Here is a 13,709-nt window from a genome sequence, read left to right as displayed (position 1 = left end):
GATATTTTAAACCTATCTATATTTATTTATTATTCTACTTTATGATAACATAAAAGGAAAAGGTATTTAGTAAATCAAAATATCACCTATCTTTAATCAAACATTTTGATTAAAATCATCTGAATACAATTATGTATTAAGATAAAAATATACTAACTTTATTGTCTTTTCATATATTCTTACAAATCACCCATCTCAACACATTGATTTTCTTATATCATAATTCAATATTTGACAAAACATTTTCATGATTTCATTTTGAACCGATCAATCTTAAGTCTTCCTTAGGTACCAATCAAGGTAAGTTTTCTTCTGACAAAGAATTTTACTAATTCCAAAAAGTTCTTCACATTCATTCTAAAAATCTATAGATCATATATCTTTTGGCTTAAACATAATCACCTTGGAAACTATATCATTTCATCGGAATGTCTCATCTTTTGAAATATCTAGATTCGCTTCCTTGAAACTCTCAGTTAATTTCGAAAACGGTAAATTTATCATAACAATACCTTGCAGTATCCATATACATTTGTAGCCTGTGCTAATAATAAACCCTATTCATACGCCATTCGTTTGATTTGTCATATTCTTGATACAATTATATACTCAGATTACGATACACTAAATTCTATTGTCCAGTACCATTTAAGTAAACGATGTTGACTTTCGGGTAATCATTAACAAATCATTTTCCATACTCCCATTCACAAATAGATATTTATCAATTCGGAATCTCCCTCAATTGATCAAAGTAAGTTCATTTCGAATATTGAATCCAATTGTTTCTATAAATCATTTTTATTTTTAAATTTTCATACCCCTCAAAATATCTTTTGATTCCATTCCACGATACATTATTTTTCTTAATTAAAAGAAGAAACCTAAAGAAAATATCATAGTCCAAATCTCGAGGACGAGATTTTTTATTAAGATGGGAAGGATGTAACAACTCTCACTAAAATTAATATTTAGTATAATAATTATCCAATAAGGAAACCCTAATTAAGACACCCAAGTATGTCAAGCAAGTAGGTAGGCATGTCAAGCAGGTAGGTAGACATGTCAAGCAAGTAGGTAAGCATGTCAAGCAAGTAGGTAAGCATGTCAAGCAAGTAGGTAGGCATGTCAAGCAGGTAGGTAGGCATGTCAAGCAAGTAGGTAAGCATGTCAAGCAGGTAGGTAGGCATGTCAAGCAGGTAGGTAGGCATGTCAAGCAGGTAGGTAGGCATGTCAAGCACGTAGGTAGGCATGTCAAGCAGGTAGGTAGGCATGTCAAGCAAGTAGGTAGGCATGTCAAGCAGGTAGGTAGGCATGTCAATTGAAATCCCACACCGATCAGAAGAAATTGTTGAGGTGCTTGCTTGCTTGCTATAAATAGGAACTTAGGATTTCATTCTTCGTTGCTCATTTCTTTCTTCTTTTCTCTATACGTTGGTGTTCTAACCAATAATCACCAAAGCGATGTTCTGTCCGATCGATTCAGGAACCATCTAACGAATGCCGAAGTGCTGTGCTTTGTGAATTTCGTTAAACGGAATCCAAAGTACTATACTTTGTGAGTTCATTAAATGGATACCAAAGTACTGTCTGAATAAGACTATACTTTGTGAAATTCGTTAAGGTTCGAATCTCGTGACTATCGTTAAGGTTTGATTTGGGTTTTACACAAATACGTATTCCATTCTGTTAAACTATATGTTTAACTACCGAAAATACTCCCCACTACACACACGCGAATCACTAATTAGTATAGCAGGGTGATGCTACGATACAGGGTATTAACTCGATCGCTATTACGATTCATTTTCCGACCGATCAATATATCCAATGGATGTTTAAGTGCCACCCACATTAGGGTTATACTTTGTCGTTCGTCGTTAAATCGATGGATGTTTAAGTATCGCACTTTGTCATTCGTTGTGAGAATTTGATCTCGTGAGTTATCGTAATTGTTGTATTAAGTTACCTACCTAGTTCGTGTGCACTAGGTTACAAGGCTAAATCAATAGGCTAAGCTCTGCCTGTATAAATCAGCAATATATCAAGGCTTATCTGTAGACTAAACTTTAGCCGTATGAATCTACATGTTTATAATGTGAGTCATTCTCTTTTTATCAAATGTTTTGCAATACTCCAAATTATTTTCAGAATTATAAATTACAGTGATTAAGTTTATGTAATCACCAAATTACAGCCAGTATGTGGGGTATTGTGCACATTACTACTGTTTTAATCACTTTAGGTGGGCGAACCTAAAATTAAGTGATATACGTCATTCATTGGGGCAGCCAATGGTGATATGACCACGGTCACAGATCCGGTCGAGTGACAAATACTGTGGGTAGTTGGTAGATATCAGAAACATATGTAAAAACTCTTAATACTGTAAATTATAACAAACGAGTCGTTTTAGTAAACTGAATGATTCACTCAGTATTTCCCGCTGACAAAACCTTTTTAAAACGCGTTTCAGGTAATTACAGTAGATTGGAGTAAGGATTGGATCCGGCACTAAAAGACTTCAAGAAGTGGGTTATTTTATTAATTAAATCAAATTAAGAAATATTGTTTTTATTAAAAGCTACCTTTGTAACAATGGAATTTATTCCATCTATTTAAATAAAATCCGGTGTTTCTAAACTCTGATATTTTTCCTAACTCACGGTCCTGATAAAATTTCCGCTGCAATATTTTTCAAAATAACTCACCGGTACCACTGGACTGCTCGCGGCTCCCGATTCCATCCAGGATGGGGTCGGGGGACGTGACACGGACCTAGACCATTGCTTGTGGAACGGAACTCTGTCAATTTGTAATCAGAAAGCAATAAAAGAGAAGAAATTAGAAAGGAATAGCTGTTGTAACTTCATTTACGTTGATTCCGCCTTCGTATGTGAAGATGAACTGTCTCGGCTGACTTTTCAGGGTCGGAACACGGTCCAACAAGTGGTATCAGAGCACAGGACGAGGTGTTCATACTACTACAGCTTGATTCTACCAAATTCTCTGATTTCTACTCTCTTTCTTTCATACTTTTTCGATTTGAAGTGGTTCCTACGGTTGAAATTGTCTGAAAACTGAATATAACGTGTAAAACATACAAATAACGAAACCTAGAAAGTTTCAGGACAAAACTCGGATTAAAAATGGTTAAAACTGGGTAAAAACATAGGTCTGCTTTTACGGACATCGCTAGGTTCGCTTGTGAAGCAATAGATCCGCTCGAAAAATCTTGTTAGGTTCGCTCATTCGGACAATTGTAACTGATCAGGTCCGCTCGAACGTACATACTCCGGTTCGCTCGAACGAACAAAGTAGGTCTGCTCGAACAAACCTTGTAGATTCGCTCATCCGAACATAATTCAGTTCGCTTATCTGTTCAAGTGTAGGTTCGCTCGAACTGATACCAGGTCCGCCTATTTGGACATAACCTGGTCTGCTTATTTGTCACAATTGCTGATAGTTTTGATTTCGCTCGGGTGTTCATTGTGATTGTTATTTTGAGTGATCTTGTTTGATTATTCAAAACTTGGCAAAAATGTTTGATGAACAAGAAAACAAGAATCTTGAAAATTTGAATAACTGGACTAAGGAAGCTTGGTATGAGATGAAATATCGTAAGGATGTTTATGTAAAAAGATACGAAAATTTCTTGTGTATGAAGAATGAATCGATGGATATGTTGAAAGAAAGGTTTTATGAGTTAATCATCAAATTAGAAAAACATAAGGTTTGGCATTCAAATGATGAAAGAATTTTGAAATTTGTTGATGCTTTACCTTTGGAGTGGGATAAATTCGTGAATGGACTGAAACGGGATTCTAGTTTATCACGCTATGATTTAAGAAGTTTCATCAATACTGTAACACCCCAAATTCCGTACGACGTGTTAAAATGTTTAATCGCAATACTCTAGTGAAAAGAAATGGTAAATATAAAATTTTACCATTATTAAGAATTGTAGCTTCTAGCAAATCTAAAATTTTATATATATGCATGAAGGTTTACTAAGTTAGTATCTAAATATGAGAAAAGTGACATGTTCTAAATGATGAGGGGGTCAAAATGAAAAAGTATGTAATTAAAACCCTTAACAAAAAAAAAGTCCAGTACTTCATGTGGGTGTATGTGCGATCGTGAGAAGGGGGACAGGAGGAGCTTTCCCCTCAAAACCCTAACATCCTAAATTCATCAAATTGGAAGGGAAATTGAAGTGTAAATTGATGCATGTATCAAGATTCATGATCATCTAGTGTTCTTTTAACACAAAGTAAGTCAAATTTCATATTTTGGTGATGTATGATAAAGTGGGTTATGTATAATCTATGATTGTAGTATGAAATTGACATGAATGTTAGATAATATTAACATGTAGAAGTAGTAATATGTTTGATTCTGACCATATTGAAGGTTTTGATTAAAACCCACTTGGTATTTGTAAGAAAGTGAAGGATTGGTGAAGTTTATATGTGAATTAGAGTAATGTTGATGTTCAAGTAGAGTTGTAGAAGATATTTTGATGAATAATTTGGTAAGAAACAGAATACATATGATTATGATGATAATATATGAAGATTAAATGATTATGATGATCCATGAATGGACAAGGAAAAATGTGCTTTAATTACTTGTACACTATGCCTTATTGATGGTACGCACATAAGGTGTTCGATGAAATGCCTAGGTTTATTTACTTGTGATTTGATATGAATCCTTGTTAAATTGATGTGGTAGAATAGAAATGGAGGTGTGCATAGTTGTTTAACACCATGACGAATAAAGGAAATGCGTATGTAATTAATTCGTATGAAAGCTAAAAGTATGAAATTGTAACATGTAGGAGCGAAGAAGGAAGAAGGCACGGGTCATTCCAAAACACAAGTAGTGCAAGACCACAGTAAGTTCTTTTGAACTTTATTTACTCTACTAGTAGATTTACGAATGATATTAATTGATAATACGATTCGTGCAAATTCCTTTATAGATAAAGATTGGTTAGATGTAAGAGTTTATGTCGAAAAAAAGGTTTTAGAAGTTATGTTGTAATGAATGCGAAATAGCAAATCCCTTGCGGATTTGGTTATGCTAATGAAGGTTATGTTAAGCCATACAAGTCGACCGGTTCTAGTTGGACAAGTCGAGTAAAGATAAGCTACCACCCGCTTTGAATGGGTGGTCATGAATGCTATGATGAAAGCTTGAAATTTAATCCGTTATACGGATGGAAAGAAAGAATTATGTTGAAAGCGATTAACCCGATGTTACCGGGTTGTAAGTGATAAGCTTGAACCTCATTATGAGGGTATATGCCATTACCCATTTAATTGGGTAAATCGAATGCGTAAGAATAATGAAAGCATATAAACGAATGAAGCTAATATATTGTTACATCGAGTTAAATGAGTACTACGGCTAACTTTTGAAGTCTTGTTATTGAATGCAGGTAAATCCTCACTTTAGGCGATTTGGAGAATTGGAGCGAGCACGTGTCTATGTCATGTTATACCAAACGCTTCCGCTAGATTATTCTCATCCTTTTGGTCCATGACTTGTTATTTTATCCAACTTTTTTAGTAGTTGTACATTTGTAAAACTTGTCGTCTTTGCTTTTGGTAGTTTTATGTCAACGGGTTCGTAGAATGTTATTTGAATGATTATGTTAAAAACAGGGGGCACGTTCGTTTTACGAACGGGTCATGCCCAATTTTTGTAAAAATTATTATGTAACAAAGTTGGTATTTTTGATGTCTCATAAACTACTCTAGTAAGAAATTTTAAAAGTTCGAAAAAAAAAACGGATCTAACAAGTTGGTATCAGAGCCAAGGTTTGAGGGATTCGAGTTTTTAACGCGATGCTCGAACTCAAACCGATGGCTCGTTCGAAAGTGTGCTCGCTCCAAGATCGCCAATGAGGTAATAATGTAAGTTTTCGATGAATGCTAGTATATGTAATGAGTTTGAGATGTAAAGTTGAGTTAAATATGTGAAGTAATAATTATGGGTAGCGAAACAATAAACTCCGGGGACCGTACAGCTGGAAACGGACCCGAAAACGAGTTAGAATGCTAAAAACGAAGCTGCAGCGGATTAATGAATGGCTGGCCGTCGCCGACGGCCAGACACCCCGTCGCCGACGCCCCTATATTCGTAGACGGCTTAAGTTCCTGCCTACGGACTAATGTAGGCAACGCACTTATCTGAAGCCCGTCGCCGACGGGGCATGAAGCCGTCGGCGACGGCTAGTGGAATATCAATCCGCTGAAAATTTTATTTTTGTATTACTTTCGCGTTTCGAGTTACCGGATTGTCCGAAAGCCTATTTAAGTGTTCAGGTAGAGTCCAAATAATGCCTAATAAGATATATCTAACCACAATTAGTGGTTACGATGGAAAGAGACTTGTAAAGGTCGAGAGTAATGTGTCGAATGACACGAATGAATGCCGAAAGTCTAAAAAGTGGATAAAGTATGAAATATAGGAATGCGAATGAAGTAAATACGGACTAATGAACTATGATGAATTGAGAGCTTATGAGTTATAATTTAAGTTCTCATACTCCTCAGAAATGCCCGTTTTATGTTCCTGTTAAGTATTAGAAGATATAATAAGTTATGTAAAGTTATGTAGATCGTTGGCAGTAAAGTAAAATTTATAAAAGTCGAATGTAACGAATGGAATGGCATGAAATGAATGATGAATGCATGAAGTGGAGTTGGAATTCGTATGAAAATTCGGATGAATGTATGCTTTGATAGAATTATGCACTAGAGGCTTGTACCTTGTACATGAATGGTGTGATGTTTAAGTATATTTAATGATTTGCTCTAGTATGATTAAGAGGCGAATATGTGATAAATGTAAATCATACGAGCTAATTAGTAAAGGATATGTTCAAATTATGATAGATAGATGTTCTGAATGAAATTTGCTAATTGTAGAATCATGGAGCATCAGCATGCGAAAATACGTGTATGTGAATATATATATATGTATTGATTAGAGGATGACGTAAATGGTACATGAAATCTTGTTATTTAAGTGGATTATGCAACGTGGGCTTCAATACGTTATCCGTGGACTACGGTGGGCATCCCAAATGTAATTTTTTATCATTCCTTTAATGTTTATGGGCTTTAAATCAAAGTTTAGGTCCCAAGCCATTAATGTACTTGTATGTAAGTTGTAAGCAAGATCTCGAACGAGTGTGTAGGAAGGTATGCGTGTATGTAAATGTATATATATATATATATATGTGTGTGTGTATAAAGGTGCATGTGAGTGTACGTATGTATGTAGAGATGCAGGAAGGTAGGTATGTATGTAGATGTGTGCGTATGCGCGTAAGCATAAATTAGATGCGTATAGTATTAACGTTACTAATTATATGCTTGAGGTTGGTATGAAAATAGAAGTTGTATTGTACTCAGTTTTGATCATATTAATGATTTGTGGTAAAACCCAATTGGAATTGTAAAATGGTGAAGATGTTAAATTGTGATTTTGTTGGTGCATGAGATATTACATGATAGTTTTGATAGTTAGACGTGATGTGGAAGTAATGACAAAGTGAATTGTTTGAATGTAATGGTTCATGAGATGAATTTGGGAGGAATATGCTTAGGAAACTTGTACATTATGCTTAGAAAGTGGTACGCCCACCAAATGTTTGATGAAATGCTTAGGTGAAAATGGTAAGTGGAATTGTATGCTAACAATGGATAAATATATGTAGACAAATGATAATGATATAATAGATAATAGATCTGCATAAGAATGTGTGTTAGATGAATTGCCAATGGAAATTGGTTTGATAAGATAACATGGTAAGAAACATGAATTAGAATGTTGTAATAGATGATTGATTGTGTTGTGAACGATGAACGTTGAATTGTGTAGATATGGAATGAAGTAGTTAAATGAGTATTTTCATTATGAGCATATCATATGCTTGTGACTAATGAAAGCACTTACATGTGGGAGCATGTGTATGTGAATGTATATGTGACGATGGTTAGGTGACTGTGTGGTTGTAAGCCAATTACATCAAGATTTTTGATATGTGTATATTGATGTTTTTATAGTTTCACATAACAACACGAATAAACAAGGTTAAGTCGTAAGTTATATGTTAACACTATTGACTTCTGAGAGACGACTAAGTGTCTATGCATAAGAAGCATGATTTGACTTATGGTCGTAAAAGTAGGATTTTTGGGAGTTGTATGGAACATGTTAAATCAATACGCGTACTATGAAGGACATGACGAAATATAAGAATTTGAAAGAATGGGAATCTGAGTATATGTCTTACGCTTGTCAGAATTGACTAACGAGAGTCAAATGTGAATGATGCGATCGGTATGATCGTTAACACATACAATTGTTTATGCTATTAGTGATGGAATTACTAAATGTCGTTATGGAAAGATGGCAGGAGTTGATCCGCATATCGAAAAAAAAAGTAGAATAGTGGAAAGGAAAGGAAAGTAAGGATCTGGTAAGAAAGCGGAGTACATGCTTGAAATGTCAAATTTAGAATGATTAGAAGGGATTGTATGGAAAATGTGAAAGATTAACGTTGAAGGAAGTTAGAATGAAAATACTAGAATGCGTAATTATTAGAGAGGTAGGATGTTACGTAAAGAAGGATTGCGTGGAATATAAAATAAAGAATATTTGAATGGAATGTGGCATAAAAGATATTTTGCCACAAGTAAACCTTGCAAGGAATATAAGATAGGATTTCGCTAAGACATGAAAATTTTACGACTAATGGAGTAAATGACTGAAAAATTTAATGGATCATGCCCTAGTCGGGCTAACTAGCGTATGTGAGGACTTATTTGAAGGTAAACCTCTAAAGAAATGTTCACGAATTAGAGTTTATATACCTAGATTCATGGCTCGTGTTATAAGACGACCCTACGAGGTAGAGTGTAAACTAAATTATCGAAAGAAGGGTTGTACCAAGTTATGTGTAACTCATACATGGAATGAGATGGCATATGTAATAAGCTTATAATCTTGTATTAACGAAACCTTAGTAAGTATATAGGTAAGAGTTAATCCATTGTGGTACATAGTTAGGGAATTGGCTTAGCATTACAATTATTAGAAGGAATTACGTATGTATGACGGCTATGGAATGTGATAACGACACCTCGAGTGTGTCACACCCCGATTTCCACGTGTCTCACCGGTGGGCCCGGTGGGGGATTACCGTGACGATGTTGGCAACAATATAGTCAAACCACACAATTATATAATGCACAGCGGAAGCATAAGATAAATATATAAACTTCAACCTCTGGTTGTAATATCAAAATGTATTACAGGGATTGAATATATCCACAGTGGATCGTAAATAAACATAAAGTATTGTTCCATCAGATACTGCAATCAAGCTTGCGAGACTTATCACGACGCTAGGGAGCTAATACCAGCCAATTTACGTTTAGGTACCTGCACTCAATCTTTTTGGGAAAAATACGTCAGTTTACACTGGTAAATACATTCAACTGACACATTTGAAAATGTTTATTAAAATTGATTTGAATGCACAAGGCACAAACTCTTTTATAACTTGGGTAAATTATAATAAAATCTTGTGAACGTTTTACATGTTCTTTTATGCGTTCAGTAGCCCGGGTCGTGCCGGGTTAAAGATTTATAGACACACCACGTTTGCGTAAAACCGTAGTATAAAAACCAACGGCTACGTCTTTTAATTTAATGTCGACACTTTATACCGGGTGTACGCCTACACCGGGATGTCGATGGTCGTGGCCATTTCGTAAAATGATGCCAAGGATATCCGGGACAACGGTCATTAAACCCCCCAAAGGCTTATAAGCAACAAAACTGTTTAAATGAGCCGATCATATTTAATCAATTAACCACCTAAGCGATGGAATTATATAATGCTCAATCAAGCGGTATTAATATACCGTAACCCAAGCCCATATAGGGGAAATAAGTTAAAGTATTTACCTTTGCAAGTATATTTCCTTAATTTGGATTAAATCACCGATAGCTTTTACTGGGGCTCCTAATCTGGAACGAAGGTTTTAATTAACCTCTTAGAATCCTAACGGGTCGTTATAATGGCCGTAGCCTAGACCGGTTGGTTCCGATATATACAGATATGGTTTAATCGCGCGAAAAGGCGAAAACCGAGAATGGAGTGTGATTCTGTCCCAACAAGTCCAGAGACTTGTTTTATATGGGTTAATGGTTCACACTCTGGATTTTAGGGTTCAAATGATATTATTTGACCCGTATCGGCTAAATTATGAAAACTAGTCTCATAAGCCGAACCGTGCGCGCAATAGGCGAAACGGTTAATCATGAGAGTCGTACGCTTATTTCCTAAGTCAATATGCCTTAAATGGGTTGTGGTATCAGTAGGATACCTTCCGTGACGCCCGTAACGAGTTTAAGTTAATATTATGCCCCGTAGGGGCTTTTCGGTCACTTTTAAAGACTTTAAAAGGGCTTTTCGAGTTCTACAGGAAATCTGAGTTTCCCGAACAGCTTACAAAGCTTAAAATACTTTATTTATTATTTAAAATCAGTAGCAACTGGAATCGGGTCAAAAGACCTTGTAGAACTCATGTTTTGGCCGAAAAGGGCATATTCGGTATTTACCGAACCGTAGCCATAACCGCAGGTTATGAGCGAGGTAAAATTTATTAAAAATCTTTAAAATTCCCAAAATATTATTTTAATACAGTGGGTACAAGTTTCGGTTTCGAAATCTTGGTTTAGATAGGTGTTATGCTAATTGCGCCGTTTATTACAAAAGTTTATTTAAATTGCGCTAATTAGCATAACTCTCATTCTAGACCTCGGATTGACGTGAAACTTTAAGGACATGCTTATAATTTAATAAGCAAGGCTATGGTCCGTTCACGTGTCCGAAATACTCGTTTTATTTTATAAAGGCCGTTACTGAGTTATTGTAATGACAACCGTTAGTTACGACGGTTGTGTTTATGAGCTATAACTATGGAAATGCATGACCAAAATGGTTATGAACGACTTACAGAAGTGTGTTCTTGCTTATAGAGCAGAGATGGATGCTAGAGAGCTCTTGGAATGATCAGATGAATGTGTTTTGTGTTGTGTGAATTGTTATGCACATAATGTGGCTATTTATAGCCAAGGAAAGCTCTCTAGATCACTACACAACAACCTACACTGATCATGATGATGGGTAGATGTCTCCTGAGGTGTATGGGTCAAGTGTAGGGTGCCCATGCCTCATTTATTGAGGTTTGGTCGTTCACAATGTTCAAAAGGCAAGAAACTACAATGTTTCTGCATCTGGGCACTTTACGCGACCCGCATGGAAGTTCCATGCTCCTTTAACGCGGGTCGCCTAAAGTTCAAATATCAGGCGTGTAATTTAGGAGGCTCGCGGCCCGCCTACACTTAAGCCTAACCTTCACGCGGGTCGCGAGAGGTCTGTTTTTCAGATTTTTAAAATCTTTTGTAATGATTATCAGAATCCGGTAATTAATAACGAAATCTTTCGTAATGATTTACCTGACCTTTCGGGTTTGAAGGGGTAACTTTGCGGTTTGGCCCTCGGTTATTTACCGATAGGGGCCTCGTGTTATTTACCCGCGTTATAAAGTCCCCGGTTAGTTTATTAATTATTTGGAAAGCCTTAACTTTCACTGTTGACGCTTTTAACCCTTCTCATACGAATTTGAGTATAACTCTTTCGTTTTAAGACGGAACTTCGCGGAATTTATACAGTATATTCTAGTGAGCGTATAATACTGTTACGAAGCATTGGGAACGTTAAAGGGTCACTCAGAGGTAATATTAAACATGTTGACACAGTTAACCCCTGTAGTTCGTAATCCCTCACTTTCTTCCGCGTTTCGTTTCCGTACGATCTATGATTTATTCGTTTGAAGGTTCAAGCGTTATTTAGGGTTACTATACAGTATATTTACCCTTGTTGACATTTATAACCCTCGAATTTATATACTTTCAAGGTTTGTCAAAATTAGTCCTTTATTTATTATAGATGCCACGTGTAAACAAATGACACGTGTTAACACATCATTGGACACAAAAATTCGAGGTGTTACATCCTCACCCCCTTAAAATAAATCTCGACCCGAGATTTACTCAAATAAATAGGGGTACTTTTCTTTCATTGTAGCTTCGACTTCCCACGTATATTCAGGACCTCTACGAGCATCCCATTTGACTTTTACGATCGGTACGTGTTTTCTGCGAAGCTTCTTCACCTGTCGATCTTCAATCGACAAAGGTTTTTCTATAAATTTTAAGCTCTCATCTATATGCACATCTGTGTGTGGAATCACCAACGATTCATCGGCGAAACACTTTTTGAGATTGCAGATGTGGAACACATTGTGAATTCCATTGAGCTCTTCAGGCAAGTTCAACTTATAGGCGACTGATCCGACCCGTTCAATGACCTCAAAAGGTCCTATGTATCTCGGACTCAGTTTGCCTTTCTTGCCGAAACGCATCACCCCCTTCCAGGGTGACACCTTAAGTAATACCTTTTCACCTACTTCGAAGTGAAAATCCTTACGCTTTGGATCAGCGTAGCTCTTCTGCCTATCGCGGGCAGCCTTGAGACGTTCCCGGATCTGGACAATCTTGTCCGTTGTCTGGAAAACAATCTCTGGTCCTGATAATTGGACCTCTCCTACTTCCGCCCAACAGACAGGCGATCTACATTTCCTACCATATAATGCCTCGAAAGGCGCAGCCTTTATGCTGGTGTGGTAGCTATTATTGTAGGAGAATTCGATCAGGGGTAGGTTCTTATCCCAATTACCACCTAAATCGATCGCACATGCACGAAGCATGTCTTCTAGCGTTTGGATAGTACGCTCACTTTGACCTTCCGTCTGTGGATGGTAAGCCGTACTAAAGTTTAAACGCGTGCCCAAAGATTGCTGGAAACTTTTCCAGAAATGAGATGTGTATCTAGTATCCCTGTCGGAGATAATAGACACAGGTATGCCGTGTAAGGCTACAATCTTATCAACATAAAGTTGGGCTAACATATCGGAGCTATACGTCTCCTTGATGGGTAGAAAATGAGCTGATTTAGTCAGCCTATCGACTATGACCCATATTGTATCGTTTCCTTTCCTGGTTTTGGGTAACTTGGTTATGAAGTCCATAGTTACGCATTCCCACTTCCACTCGGGAAGTTCAGGCTGTTGTAGCAAGCCAGACGGCTTTTGGTGCTCGGCTTTGACCTGAGCACAAGTCAAGCACTTTGCTACGTGGGCGGCTACAGACTTTTTCAAGCCTATCCACCAATAATTTGCCTTTAAGTCTTGGTACATTTTGTCTGCACCAGGATGGACTGAGTATTTGGAACTATGGGCTTCTTGGAGAACAACATCTCGTAGTCCTCCATAAATCGGAACCCATATACGTCCGTTCAGTCTAAGGAGTCCATCCTTGCTAAGAGTCAACTGCTCCTCAGTTACTCCCAGCTTTTCATGTGGATAGTTAGCTTCCAACACAGCCTCACGCTGTGCAGCTAATATCCTTTCCATCAAATTATTCTTAACCTCAATGCTCTTGGCATTGATTCGAATGGGTTTTACCCTTTCCTTCCTGCTCAAGGCATCGGCGACCACATTCGCCTTGCCGGGATGGTACCTGATTTCACAGTCATAATCATTCAGGGTTTCCAT

General features: G+C 36.9%; 1 long non-coding RNA gene across 1 annotated transcript; it reads left to right on the top strand.

The window, feature by feature from the left end:
- Positions 1 to 4,109: 4,109 nt before the first annotated feature.
- Positions 4,110 to 5,759, top strand: LOC110905803. The gene is made up of 3 exons (XR_002573432.2): positions 4,110 to 4,273; positions 4,844 to 4,900; positions 5,447 to 5,759. It is a non-coding gene; the product is annotated as an uncharacterized LOC110905803 (long non-coding RNA).
- The last annotated feature ends 7,950 nt before the right edge of the window (positions 5,760 to 13,709 follow it).

The sequence above is a fragment of the Helianthus annuus genome, chromosome 11, assembly GCF_002127325.2.
Source record: "Helianthus annuus cultivar XRQ/B chromosome 11, HanXRQr2.0-SUNRISE, whole genome shotgun sequence".
Taxonomy (NCBI): Eukaryota; Viridiplantae; Streptophyta; class Magnoliopsida; order Asterales; family Asteraceae; genus Helianthus; species Helianthus annuus.
The sequence above is the reverse complement of the archived record's forward strand: the minus strand, read 5'-3'. Positions and strand labels throughout refer to the sequence as shown.